Below are 16,132 nucleotides of genomic sequence, written 5' to 3' on the forward strand. Positions count from 1 at the left end.
AACGAAGCTTTTTACTCCCCCAGGTCGTAGACGTATGCTTGATCTTTGCTTTCGCACAATATTTAACCGTTCAAATCGACGCCCTTATATTTTGCACAATGAATATTCGCTAAAACTATCGTCGAAGCGATTTAAAAAAATATTTTACACTCCTTAAATTAAAAATAATTTTGTCCTGCAATCACAGCGCTACATGTTATAAATGAATACACACTTTTTCCCTCGCACATTATTTAGATGTGTTTCACGATAAGTTCCATTGTTATAAAAAGAAAATATTTGCCGGCAACTTCAAGACACGACTTTACGTAGTATTTTAAACTTTATGTTCGCTTGTGTTTTGTATATAATATTATAAGTATAAGCATTAGTTTCAGTTAATATTTTAGATTAGTTTTTTAAGTAAATATTTGTGTATATCCACCACTGAGACATATAATAATATTAATGTTATGTATAACGTCGTTGTCCAATACACCAAACAGAATACTGCCTAAGATGTGCTATAAATTATTTAGATGGATATGGAAGTGTTCCATCAAATTAAAAAAAAATGATTTTATTTCATTCGCCATTTTTAACTTAGTTAAGAACAAAAAAATAATAATTATCGGATTTAACGAAGTTCATTAGATGCTTAACGAGGAATTACATTGCTGTCAATAGAAATTAAGTTACAAAAGGCTTTACTTTTACAACTTAATATCCACTGACATCAAGGGTTTTTTGTAATATCGTAAATTTATTTATCTAAGACATGTGTATATATCGTGGTAAAAAGGCCAAAAACTTGCCTACACAATGTAAGTTTTTGTTCATGATGATAATAACAGAAACTTACTTAGTTAATTTTACTCTCGTGAAAACTATCAATCAATTTATATTTGGTTGTGGAAAAATTAAATTGCAAAAATTTTCTATCCCTACTTATTTTTTCATGTCCTTGTTAGTAACGAATGATCGCAAAAAGGATTTAACACATCTTAAAGTTGTGTTATAGAATTCATTAACATTTTCCTGTTAACAAAGTTTTGAAAATAGCTTCTGTATTATATTTTAACTTTCTATAATATATACGAGTACAAAAAGGCCGTCTGTTATTTTTGTTATAATTTAATTGCATTTCAATTTTAAAAATAACTAGCGGAAATCCAATCTAGGGTTTGATCTGTTATACTTTCAAATTTATATGCATATATTTATATTTATATGTATTATAAATTTAAATAAAAAAAGTTTATATTTATATCATTTATACCTGGAATGACACGGAAAAACAATAACTAAAGCGTGTCAGTTTCAGTTCTTGAAATTTAAAACATTGAACAGTTCGAATTCATTTTAAAGGATACACTAAAAAATTGCTGTCAATTGTTGCAAAATAAATTAACATCTTAATCAATACAATAACTGAAGAATCGTTTGTATTGATTAGTTATATTTTTTGTAATTCCTCCTTTTTGAAGAATATATCTTCCCAGAGAGATAACAAAATGTTTCGACTGTCCCAAAGTACACTACCAATTTTTTTCAGTTATAGACTTATGTATCAAATAACACTTTCCACATACAATAAAAGGTGAGCAAATATTATTACAAATATAATATAAATATCGTCGTCGTTTCAGCCTATAGACGTCCACTGTAAAGCATAGGCTTCTTCCAAAGATATCATTATCGTCACCCTTAGTAGGAGGGTTGGCGATCGCAGTGTGGTATATTATACGCAGAGGACGCTGCTACCCATCCTCTGGAAACTTGTTTGTGAGCGATAGGCAATCCTATATAATTACTGCATAAAGTGCGAATTAAAAAAAGTATATTTTACAAGCACAATAAATTTATTTATGTTTTTTTGCTATCTATAAATCTGTAATATCATTCTGTAAAGTGATATTTTTCAGATTCTATGGAATACTCCTTGCAGTCGATTTATGCAAACACATATTTATAGGCTTAAACTTGATATTATGAAGGGAAAATTTATTAATCACATTATTAATGATTTTAAATATTTGTAGTACAAGATTATCACAGATAATAACGTGGTACAGACGTCAACGCCTCGCAGTTCGAGGTATAAACGGAAATATAATATAAACCGGTATCCATAAATCATATAACACGTGCATGTGACGATTACGACGAATAATTTAGCGCTATTACATGACAGCTTAGGCAATGCGATGAACATATGCTTATTAACAATAGAGAGAGCGAGTATTGTTCAGCATTTAATCACGACAAAAGCTGTAACACCTACTGCCGTGACTCACGGAACATCTGGCGTTGTTTTACTTTACCACGCGTTATATACTTCATTAATACACTTTTCTCGTATTTTTTTTAGTGATAAAGATTTTGTTATGTCTCCTTAAAATTTTGTGACAGAAAGTAAAGACTTGGAATCTACCCGAAGTAAAAAAACAACAAAATAAATCATAGTCATCATTTCAGCCATGAGATATCTACTTCTAGAATAGGTTAAAAGCGGTTTCAAAGCGAACATCTAGCGTCTTCCGAGAACCTTAATAAGGTCGTCTGTTAAACTTATGAGTGGACCTCCTACATTGCGCTTGCCAATCCGTGATCTCTAGTCCGGGATCTTTAAACCCCAACGGCCATTTGATCTGCAAACATCGTGTTATAGACACATTGCTTTCGATCTTGTAAAGAAATCCCAAACAGCGACAATGAGTTTGATACAGACGGCCGAAGAGAGACCATGTACCAGTGCCGTAACTCAACATAAAAATAAATAGCTTATGTATCAACTAGTATTAAAGTTACTAGATTAATACTCCCATATCTAACACATATTGATTATACAATACGAATAGTGATAAAATATTGCACGTAATATCGCGAATACCATATCACAGATAGCAAATAAAGAATTCTGAACTGATATGGAGAGGCTTTATTCACATATCGATAGATGAAAAACCATGCATGATAAAGCAAGCGGCGCTGTGAAAAAGATCAAAACGCGGAATGTCTTGTTAGAATATAAATACGGGGAAGTCTATGTGTTATGGAAATGCATAAACAGGATGCGAAGAAGAAATAGTAGCTCTTTGACCTACTGAGGCTTTCAAAACAGATCGTACATCGTGTAGAAAATTGATTGATAGCCTACTGCAGTAAACACAAACATGAAATTAAAATGTACTATAAATTAGTCATGCAAAACAAAAACATATGTATATGAGGAATTTTTTTAATTGAAAATTAATTTTATAATGGTATAATACATACATGCTGGCTTGTACCTTGAGAACAAAACTACCCACAGACTTCACGATCGGCAAGAGCGTGAAATGTGGGACAGAGCTGATTTGCCGTTCACCAGATCGATACTCGATACGCACATCGCGCTCTGAATGCTGCCCTGACCGGATTCGAACGTTTATCCACGCATTTTTTCCAATGATAAACGTAAGTTTCTTTCTCTTATAAAAATCAATAATCAAAACTTGCTAAAACGAATTTACATGTCACTATTAACGATATCTACGTTTAAGCAATCATTAAATGATTCAACTATCTTACTTTATATAATATCATATATTTATGTACAAATAAGCGTTATAACAATAATATAGAAATTCTGATACGTCTGCTTATTTAAGATGTGTACGACCTTTATAGTATTTTTGATATACAACAGCAAATGTATTGTTGTATGATATTAAACAATATGTTGTTTGATTTGTAGTTTTAGTTTGTTTACTAAAAAAACTAATATGTACTAAACATACTTTTTATTAACATAAACGTAACATAAATGAAACGTTGCGCATAAGTAAATATATAAAACAATTTTTACATAGATATCATGATTAATTAACTATCGCTAAAAATGTGCATTTAAAAAGGCGATAAATAAACCGTGATGGATTCACGTTAGTTACTTTATCATCGTTAGTAAACCTACGGCCGACCGTGTCGTGATCTAGGACACTGACGATACCGTCACTGTAATAAAGCAGAATGTACGCGACACTTTCACTTTCGAAATACTAACCATACCCTCATCCACTACCGAAACAAGCTTTATTAGAGAAGTTAACGGAATCGAGGAAGTCAAATGACTCGTAGTACGGCCAAATCGCATGTCCAAAAAGTGTTTTCACGAAAAAATAACACACAAAAGAAAATATTTCGACAATCAACGCATAATATCCGTAATTAGAGATTTTTTTTTTCATAAGACTTACAGTGAAATCTCTCAATAATTTACACCAGTCACGCGATCGTCGCACAACAACATCGCCAATTTATTTTTCAAACCAAATTTTAAAATCATTACGCTTTGCAACAATACATTATATAATTTACATAACGCATACTTTTACATACATTTAAATATTTAAACATTGAATTTAAAAATAAGGTAACAAAACTTATTTAATAAGTTAAATCTTATTGCGCAATACAACACATTTTCCATGATCATAAATTTTTATTTACGGAAATGGTTGTTTAACTGTTCTACCACCGTTTTAACAAGATGCGATTCAATAATTCCCGAATTAATCGTCCATGACTCAAAGCCACTTTCGATAATAAATAGATATTAGAAGAAACCGCTAGTACGCTGTTGCCTCGTCACGCTTTGCCTTTGATTCTATCTCGACAACAATCAACTCCAATCGGGTTTATACCGCCATAAGGTTTTCACGTCAATACTATCGAGCGATTTATTAAAGTTCTTAAATTAAAAATAGTTTAAGAATTACCGACTCATCCTCACTAAGTATCTTAGTAAAAGGCGAACAGTTCCAATTACATCATTTGTTAAAAATGTTAAACTTTCTTATAGCTTTAATTATAATTATGATATTAAGATGTCCACCAAAGAGCTTTCATATTGTAAATAATATATTACAGTATTCAAAACGCCAATAAAGCTACTAGTTATTGTAATATTTTGTATACTACAGTAACATGTTGAAATGTTTTTGCTTATCACATTTTATATATTCATACATTGTATCTTAACTATGGAGGTTATAATTATAATAGTGTGCAGTTATATTCTTTTTCATTAATATATTATTTGAGTATTTTGTACTATAAGTAATATGTATGCATTTACGTCAGCACCTTCTATTGCTTGTTTGACCACCCGCTATATATATTTTTGTTCTTATTAACCAAATCCATCCAATAGTTTTCTGAAAAAAACCGCGATTTAACAGAAGTCCGCCCAATGTATTTAACTTTTTCGAACCATTACATGTTAGGTTAGGCAACCCTCGCCCAACTGTCTGCGTTTAGTAAAAGCGAAAAACAATATTGTAAAAAAAAACACTAGCGATACAAATTATAATTAATTAAAAAAATTACGTCTTAGATCTTTTTAATTTGATTAATCTACAATAAAGAGTATATAAGTTCCAGTAATACTTAGCTCTACGAATTGTTCGTCTTAAGTTGCAGTGGGCAGGGCACATCTCTCGTGCAACCCACGACTGTTGGGGTAAAAGTTTCCAGAATACCGACTAGCTGGTAAACGCAACTTTGGTAGACACACCTAAAGGTAGACTAAAGACACAGTTAAGGTCACAGGAAGTCGCTAGTTGCGGGCAGTGCAGGATCAGGCATCGTTACGATCTTTGCTATGCTATGCTTACATTGGGTGTATATCGGCTGACACGATAATAATGATCAAATAAAATTATTATTTATTTTTGTTGGGCCAGGTTGAAAAAAATCATCTTTATGCTTGAAAACGTGAATCAATGAGGATAAAAAACTGATGTATCGGAGCACCCGCATTCAATGTCTGTGAAAAAAATTTATTGATATAGTTTTTTTTTTTTTCAATTACAACGGGGTAACGACGTAGAACGCACAAATTGACGCTCTCGTGCTCTATGTTTTTCCGAACGTACTTCATCGCATCAGATTTACGGTCTGTTCTATCAAATCCGATCTATATTATTTTTATCTGCACAAGTTGTTTTAGCGTATACAGTACGTGCGCAGCAACTAGTATTATTATACAGGGCGATTGCTTATAGGTGTAGGCAAATAAATAGCTTTAAAACTTTTACACCTATTTCCAATCATAGAATGATGATTACTCTGAAATATATATTATTTTATTTCCTTATTATTTTTTATCGATCTGCAACAGGCCAGTAACTATTGAAAGTATAAAGTCTGGCGCAGTTAGTTAACAATGATTAATTTTAGTATAAATTACATATTCCATATTTAGACAACATTCTTCTTACTGTATTCTCATTACGTTATTATTTTTGGAATCATTGATTTTTGGATCAGTTGTACCATTAATTATCAACAAGTTAATTATACATTCACCTCTCTTAAAGCACATATCTGTAACCAATCACCGAGTACAGCAGAAGTAATCGAGTGATAAAAATCCTTAACATCTAAAGTCAAATCGTAAAAAAAGTATTATAAATAAATGAAAAAATATACTCTTTTACCACATTTTAATGATGTTTGGTATTATTACCTATGCCTCGTTTACCTCATTTTATACGCTATATTTATCTTCAATGAGCTGAAGTTTACAGAAATGATCTTAAATTATAAATGATCAAAGACACATTCTTAGACAAATGGACAATACTAAATAAAATAGTGGTTAGAACACTATTTAATTTTAAATGTTTTGTCAAAACAGCTTACAATTTAAGTACTGAGTTTATAGCTTCTAATTTTATTTTGCAACTTTTATTTCGTTTTATTACTTTTTTTTATTCAAATCGTTCAATAAATTTTGACCGCTTTTATTGTACAATTAATAATTGATATTTATTTTTCCTGATATTAGTGTTGGTTAAAGATGTATGGGTTATATTTATACTGTAACTGTCTAAGAAACTCAGGTTTATCTTTTCAAAAGAAAAACCTTTTTTGCAGATGGCCATTGTCAAAGAATAAACAAAGACTGATTTTTGTTTTAGTGTTTAACACACAGCTTATATAACTATCGAAGTATCACTCCTGCATCTTGCTTATCTAATTCTACTGTATGTTTCACACCGGATTTTCTTGGATCTGATTTCGTCATGCTTGCGGCGTGGTAAAATAATAGTTTTACTTTTCCTTTTGGGCACAACAAAACGTAATGGTAAATCTTTTATTATTTTTGTAGTTCCTCGAGATGCCGCTCTTAAACAAACGATAACAAACAATATAAATATAAAAAGAAAGATAAGTAAATTTAAATGTTAAAATGATGACATCTATATTTACATTTGCTAATAAAAATTATTCACCGTGCCTTTTACTATCATTTTTTTTCAGCCATAGGACATTTTTAACCGGAAAAAGGTTTCCAACAAAAACGTTTGTAAGCGAGCCTGCATCCAGCCTTGCACGGCAACACTAACATCATCTGGTAATCTTTTTACCGTGTGAGTTAACGTACTACGCTGCGCTTACCCGTCCGTAATCTCTACTCCAGAATCCGAAGGACCTAGCGGCCATCTGTTTTACGCGCTATGTGGCCTGCTCACTACCATTTCATGTTACCCATCCGCTGGACTATGTCAGTTGCTTTAAGTTCGTTTACGGACCTTCTCTTAAAAACCTGGAGAGAGGGATTAAACAAGAAGGATAATTTCATGGCTTGCTGAGCGACGGTAAGTTTGCCAATTAAGCCCGAAGTGATCATATCAAACAGTTTTTCTTTATTACTGTAATAAAATTTTAAAAGTATTAAGAAAATTTCTGAAATAACATTAAAGTTATAATTAAAATAAACAGAAACCGGCAAAAGAAATTTAATAGAGGCTAAAAAAAGTCGTACCAATTTAGAATAAACCAAAGATTTGATTCATAAGTTCTTATATTAAATGTTATAAAAACGGACTGCAAAGACGGTGTCGTAATTACTATTTAAAATGCAGTGTGTGCGACCTTGAACGCTGCGAATCCGACCGCGATCGCCGGTTTCGGTCTCAGTGACTCCGTATGTGAACTCACTAATTATATAATATCAATATATTACGTTTATTAATTTACTTTAATAATGATAAGGAAAAATTTAATTCTGGATTTCGAACAAATGCGGCGACGTCGTTACCAATTTTTATGCCGCTGATCGTAAATACGAGTTGCAACGCGACTATGAAATAGATACGAGGGTGGATTGAAAAGTACTCGGCCTAACACAGATCCATTCAATTCTAATAATCAAATCTTTCCACATTATTTAGTTCAGTTCAGACTAGTTCATTGTGTGAAGTTCGAAACGTGTGCGATAATTAGTTATGATTTTATAAATTTATTAACAAAGTAATCGGACACAATTTCCGCGAATGGAGCAAATCGAGCAGCGTGCCGTCATTAAGTACCTCCATAAGAAGGGGCTATCATCAAAAGCCATCCATGATGACATGGTCAGTACATTAGGCGATTGTGCTCTGTCATATTCATCCGTCAAAAAACGGATAGCAGAATTTAAGCGTGGTAGAGAGAGTGTGAAAGATAAACCCCGCTCTAGAAGGCCTTCGACGTCAACTACTGACGAAAATATTAAAAAAGTACTTAATTTAATAATGGCAGACCGCAGATTAAAAATTAGAGAGATAGCCGAGATTAAAGGCATCTCTTATGAACGAACTCAAAACATCATTGTCAACGAGTTGGGTTTCCACAAGGTGTCTGCGAGGTGGGTTCCGCGACTGCTTTCAGTTGAACAAAAAAGGACGCGATTGACTATTTCACGCGACTGTTTGGAGTTATTTGAAGCCGATGCAGATGATTTTTTGAATCGTTTTGTTACTATGGACGAAACGTGGGTTCATTACTGTACACCGGAAACAAAACAATAATCAAAACAGTGGAGAAGACCTGGTTCACCACCCCCTAAAAAGGCTAAGTCGATTTTGTCGGCAAATAAGGTGATGGCTTCAGTATTCTGGGACTCGAAAGGTGTGATTATGATTGATTATCTTGAAAGGGGTCAGACTATAAACTCTGATTACTACTGCACCTTACTACGTCGTTTACGAGAGGAAATAAAAGATAAACGTCGAGGAATGCTCAGAAGAAAAGTCCTGTTTTATCAAGATACGCCCGTGTTCACACGTCAGTACAGTCAATGGCTGAAATTCACAACTGTGGCTTTGAACTGTTACCGCATCCGCCGTATTCACCTGATCTGGCACCATCAGACTTCTTTCTGTTCCCTAACCTAAAAAAGCACTTGGGAGGTCAAAGATTTTCGACAAACGACGAGGTCAAAGCAGCTGTAGACGCATATTTTGACTCTAAGGAAGAATCAGTTTTTTTCAACGGTCTAAATGCTTGGAAGGGGAGGTGGCAAAAGTGTATTGAACTTGATGGTGAATATGTAGAAAAATAAAAATATAACTGATTTAGTATGTGTTTATATTCTTGGTTAGGCCGAGTACTTTTCAATCCACCCTCGTATTATAATATAATGTACACTACGATTGCACAATGTTCAACAATGGGGTAATGATATAGATATACATTTGTACATTATTGAACATCCGATGCCCTCGCCCCTACCAAGACGGATTAACGAAAATAATACATTCGACCTCTGTCAAGCTGGCGCTTTGAAACACGGCGAGTACGTGAATGGAGTTGCAAATAAACTAATTAAACTTCGACCTATTATTATCAAAGTCATAACAGGCGCGGAGATGGAGGCCGTAAAAATAATTATTTTACGGTGGACAAGAAAGTCTTTAGTGTTTGACGGCAGATGAATGCGTTGAAAGGTAAAAGGGGAGAACGTTTGTTAAGGATAAAAAGAAAGCGGGACCCCTTGAACCATAAATAATGAGATTTCGTCGACGAAGGTCTTCTTTTATAGCGGGTTTTAATATTGAGATGTACTGGGGTCTTAATAAAATAACGAGGGCAAGTAGTTGAATACCTGAAATGGTTTGAGAAAACTAAACTTTGATTAAACCCGAGACATGTATAGCGGGTGACATAAGTGACACTTTATACTCTCTCAGTTTATGTCCCGTTTTATCGTATTTCATAACAGTTAGAGCGTGCTACATTCCATACGGGTTTATTTTTCGAAACCATGGTACACACACATTTACAGAAATTTAATATAATATCCAGCAATAACAATATTAAAAATAAAAAATGAATGTAACTTTTACAACATTTACTTAATATATTTGTGATTATAGTTATCTATAGTAATAAGTGGTATTAAACGCATGTATATATTTACAACGTGATTCGCTCTATCACCCTAGATTTCTCTAGAATGATAGCGAATCGATCTATCGCTTCTTCATTGCCGAAGTTTCTTCCGTTACTTCTCCCATTAATAATATAAGCTAGACAATATCGAATGACCATATCGAAGTACGGCCCTCTCCAGCGCCCTCAAGTCGGAATGGTGAACGTGTCTTGAGTGGAGTCACTAGGCGATCTAAGAACTCTGCCGCCTCCAAATTCGAGAATATTACACCTGATGTCTCGACCTAAATAAAAGTCCCCAGGTCAAAGGCCTTCATGCTAAGTTACATAAATATGGTTAATTTTGAGCGGCTTTCGCGTATTTCATCCTCCCTTGAAATCTTGTGGCAACAGTATACATCTAGATTGGAAACAAAATCTTACTCTAATTTCTATTGGAAGCGTTGGTGTTATCTCATCAACTCTATTATTTCTTAAAAATAACATCGGCTCTTCTGTGTGCACACCTATCATTTTCTTTAGATGTGTAAAAATTATACACTTTTTACAATCTTGTATCAACCTCGTGTTGACTGTATAAATTATTATGTTGTGTTTTTCTTAAAAACATACTATGTTAGGGATTATCCTAGAGAAGCTCCTTGGTAGATTTCTTTCTCATTTATTGTAAAAAATTAACTTTGGGGTTTAAGTATTTTAGCTGTATCCTGCTGTGTATGTACACACTATATAAATAATGTTATAGTCATATTGTTATCAATACACTAAATTTTTATAACCAGCCAGTGTTTTAACGGAAAAGCTATTTAAAAAAAAGAAGGCCTATTAATCTCAACTTACTCTTCCATAAAACATTCGTGGGTCACAAAATCACTTAAGTGCGTGCGATAACTTATTTGGATCTTTCTATCTTTCACTTTTACTCTCGAATTCTGGACTTTCTCTATGCCCGATTTGAAACGACGTGTTATTTTGGTATTGATGTGGGTGGTGATAATATAATGATGATGCATTTATTGAGTTTTTATAATAACTTTCCATAGATATGAGGAAAAATATTTAGAAATTGCCTGGTATTTATGTACATAAGATAGGCTTTGGTTTATTAATTATCCACCCCGAATCTCTTATCACGATGACACGTGACAATAAATATCTACCAACGAACCACAAAGGCCGGGTAAAACATTTCGTATAATGATTTTGTTAATCACTGTGCTACTGACCAAATAGATGAGAATGATAACAAACGAGAAACATTATTAGCTATTTATAGCTACTTGATTAGATTGATGATTTTTCATTACCATTACTTAGTATAATTAATTAAAACATGCAAGAATTGAAATGTTTATATAAAACTAATTTGACAAAATAATAAAAAAAAAAACTGCAAAAAGATCGTTGCTTTTGCTATTTTATTATAATAAACGTTAAGAAGTACCAACGATGTTGAAAACTTAATCTGAAACAAAAATAGACGCTCGTTTATGTTTCAAGACAGACATGGCGCAACCGACTTAATATTATATTTAAGACAAATAAAAAGTTGGAACGAGAGTTTTTGTAGTTTAAATGTAGTTTGTAATAAAATATTTTTCGCTGACAAATGCACGACATTGAGTTTTTGATCAACCATGCCCACAATATTAACAAGGCTCTTAAAATTTAGCTTAATTATTCTGCTACTACGGTACGTAATATGCGTAGGCCATTATTAAATTTACTTTTGAAAATAAAATGTATAAAATACATGTATTTTCACAACATATATTTTTTATTAAATAATGGAAGAAATGTATTTTGTTTTGTTTTGGGCGTGTTTTTACGCCTACAAGCTTAAGCTATTAGAACCACTGCCATTTCTTCTAGAATGTATTGCGTTAAATAAGAAAGTGTGTGTTCAGATGTTTTATAAGTCTATTGAGATGTCTCTATAAAAAATCACAAAGCGAGTCTAGTATTTATGATGGCCACTCAATATCACCTCTTTGATATGACTTCTAGTAAAACATTCATGCTGTCATTAGATGCTTGACGTATGGCCCCGACTTGATTGCAAATTATTTAAAAACCATTATTATGACTCAGTCACGAGAAAAAAGACCAGTTGAGAATAAAATAATAATTATTGCTAGCGATTTCTATTATTAAAATATTTTAATTCTTCTAATGATTAAAAAAAATATAGGAAGTAGACGAAAATCGCGAAAATAAATGTTGTAATTGCCACGATTTTGTAATAAGTTTTAGGTTAACCACAATGGCACGTTTTAGTATTCACAATAAAAAAATAACAGTTTTTTTCCTAAGTGTAAAACTAACCGTGTGAATCGAAATACTTAAAACTTGAATGTACATGAACACTATTTTTAATGATGATCTAATCGGTCTGCAGAGGACAAATTACATACGAAGCACTTATGTTTAGACTTGTATGTACGTGTACGTGACGCTATGCGATGTAAATAAAAATCAATGATTGCAGTCATCTCAGCCTTACATTTCTCATTGTTATGTGCATATACAATTTGCACACTTTGTTATATTTGCATAATATTTGTTAGACTAATATTTTCAGAACTCGGCAGGTCAAGGTCTAAAACCAATACGATATAGTAATCTAGTGAAATAATATTAAGAGGTAGGTAAGTGTTATAAACCTTTATGGTTATATTTGTCTATGAAAAAAAACTACAAAACATAGTTTATTCAACGTGTCTGCGCCTATTATTATTAACACCACAAAACTTATTTTAGAGTGCATTTCGATGTTGAATCTTTCGTGACTCATTCTAAACCATCAATTTTACCAATCCCAAATAGACTAAAAAAGAATTAAACTTAAAAGATACATATTCGCGGGCAAAAATGCTCTTTGTGTTAAATTTTAAAGGATGATCTACTGAAAAAAAAATTACGAAAATATATTAAATAAAAAGTATGTAACTGAAACTGCATTTCCAATATAGCATTTAATGTACATTTAAACAAATATTACGTAGTGTTTTAATCTTTGAAGATATTAAATATATGTTTAGGATCCCGTAGGTGTAAACTATTCACAATAACACACATTTATGCAATCCGAGTATTCGTGACTTTAAATTGATGGCATCATTCTGACTCATGGCTCGATGTGTTCACCAGTAGAACTTACGCTTCGTCTGCTTATGTTTACAAACAGCCGCTTTTAATGTCTGTCTCGAAACAACTAGAACAAATTTAAAAGTCGTCAATTTGCCTTTTTATCGTTTAATGAGATCATTTCACTCAAAGTACAACATATATAAATAGATTAAGATACAATACGTATTCTTTTTTTATAAATGTATTAACGAAATTTATCCTAATTTCCCATGAGACTAATGATATTCTTAAGAGCTATTTCAGTCCTTGACACGGTTGCGAAGTGTCTTGGGACAGTTGCTTTTTAAATTCTTGAGCTGGAGAAAATATTATTAAACAGCCTCTTTAGGAAACATGTTTTCTTGTTTCGATTCGAGTACTTTTGGTACTATTGTTAGTAGATGTTATACCAAGTGTGTAATTTTTACGTTAATATTACGATAACATTGTTGTTTCATTTACTAACACGCATATAGTTATAGCGTTAAAAGCAAGTCGGGCTCCGTCCGACGACCTCAACGCGACGCCATTGTGCCTGCAACCGGTGCTCATGAAATATGAACGGATTGCCTGAAAGACCGTCCAGCCCCTAGTGTGTTTGTCTAAAGACCCTAATAACAAAAATGCTCCCATACATTTATCCTAACAATTTCTTATAATAAAAAAAATCACAGTTGATATCCAAGTTTTGTTTCCCACACGTATCAACCGAACCGGTCTTTATTGTATGGTATCCCCATAAAAACTCTTAATTATTTATCAAGTAACACGGTTTGTGACTTTCAAATTCAAGCTCATCTAATAAAGTTAAAGTTTACTTGGTATACACGATGATTTTTAACGATAAAAATAACATACGTATTAAAAATATGGAGTTTTAATAACTTTTCAATTTTTTTTACTTTTAAAAAATAAGTACTCAGTTATTGACGAATTTAAATAAGGTACATGTTTTACTAATAACTATTTACTTTATTATGTAATTTTTGGTTCATTTCAAACTTAGCCCCTTACATTTATTATCATCATATCAGCCGCAAGACGTCCTCTGCTGCATGTAATAAGAAATTTTAGAAACTGCGTTTATAAACTCTTTTAAATCAATAAAAACATTTTACTTCACAACACAAAGCTGTTTTCAACAGCCTCTCTTAAACGGATTCTTCAAAACACAAAAATTTATGAACTACGTTCTAGTTGTCTTTTGCGATTTTTTTTATTTAGTTTCACGCGACGTCATAAAAACTACCTACGCACAATGAAAAGGATAAATTCTTGTCACAGTTACCTGCCATTACCAGTTCTGCCGTTTTTGAAAGTTTTAAACAAACAATCGTTATGAAAGTTACACATGAGCTTTAATTAAATCTAACGGATTTTTGCTATGTAAACAACGGAAGTTTGTGTGAAACAACAACTTTGCACCATTAGAAAAAGATGACGGCTTTTAACTATTATCAGTGTCTTAACAGTAATATAAACAATATGCCAGTAAAAATAAAAAAAATACAGTAAAAAAACGTTCATTTCATAAAGATTACCTCCAGAATAAACATGTTAATAGAAATAATAGAAAATGTATTCCATAGCAACACGCTTACTAAATAACACGGTTAAAAACGGACAATGTTTCTTAACTTTTGATCGACCTGGTCCAAAAATGGTAATTTACTGAAAATTAATGTAAAATAATTAATTAAAAATCACTAAGCCACTAATAGTAATAATATACGTGGGTTGATCAAAAGAAATAAATAAAGGAAACCCCCCAATTAAAATAAAAAAATAGGTAATTATCATAGCTAATAAATAAAAGCATTGTGTATCAATTGAATAACACACAATCTTGTTCGCACACTGTTGCTCCCTCTTTTAGACCGAGAGTTAAAATTTTAAATAAGAAAATTCCAACATACCGAATAAACACATCCTTTTTTAATTTAATAATTAGCGGCTACTATTGCATGTGTACAATAAAAAAAAGAACTTTACAGCGAATTTTATGAATTAAAATAAAACAAAAATTACTATAACAAAAATAAGATCAACAAATAAAATTAAGTAACTTCGAAGCATTCCACTCACCGATACTGGAAAGATACGTTTTAACAGGAAAGTTGACGAAAGTGATAAAATATTGTAACAAGTATCACAGCGGATAGTTAACACAATGCATATTCCCAAGGTAAACAAAGATTACGTAAACGCAATCCCACGCACGCACCTCACCCGATCGATTCTCAAACTTTTGAATACGCCCACTTATTATTTTACAAGATCAACGACTAGACTCACTCATATTGCGCTACAACACCGCATCCAAAGCACAACGCTGTCGGTCTCCTATGCCCTTGAAGTCGTACAGGTTATGTTATCGATAAAGCACAACACGCGCACTGACAGTTCGGACAAACAATCTCTTGTAAAGTTTGAAGCCGGTCCCGTAAAGTATGTTGAATTGCTGAATGAAGGTGAATGTGTTTACAGTTTGCGCGTACAGGCGGCGTCTATAGCATACTATGACGCGATTCGTGAATAATAATAACTGAGTGATCGTCGCAGTTCTAACAAGAAGTAATGCCGTTCCCCGCCGTGGTGAGGCACAGACTGAGCCGCGAGGACGCCGCCGACCGTATGGCGACTGGTTAAGTGCGACCCCGCTCTCCGCCGCGGGTACCGCCGAGCCTGCCGCCCCATGCGCGCGCCACTCCACGCACATGACATCAAACAAAAAACATCGAGATACCTTATCAGTCTAATTCAATAGTTCTTTTAACCAGACTTAGATAAGAACATAACAGTAAACCTCCTGGATATT

The 16,132-nt window shown here is 32.8% G+C and overlaps 1 protein-coding gene across 4 annotated transcripts in view; it reads right to left on the reverse strand.

The window, feature by feature from the left end:
• LOC137922218 (uncharacterized) overlaps positions 1–15,931 on the reverse strand; it is a 169,745-nt gene extending 153,814 nt beyond the window's left edge. For 3 of the 4 annotated variants that reach the window (XR_011107510.1, XM_068765157.1, XM_068765155.1), the window contains exon 1: positions 15,400–15,931. The gene's annotated coding sequence lies outside the window, so the exon portion shown is untranslated. The remainder of the gene's footprint in view (positions 1–15,399) is intronic. The other variant, XM_068765156.1, reaches the window with a different exon arrangement.
• Positions 15,932–16,132: the final 201 nt, after the last annotated feature.

This window comes from Battus philenor, unplaced genomic scaffold (assembly GCF_028537555.1).
Source record: "Battus philenor isolate CCGP_79_NKW_IND1 unplaced genomic scaffold, ilBatPhil1.0.hap1 SCAF_2, whole genome shotgun sequence".
NCBI classification, from domain to species: domain Eukaryota; kingdom Metazoa; phylum Arthropoda; class Insecta; order Lepidoptera; family Papilionidae; genus Battus; species Battus philenor.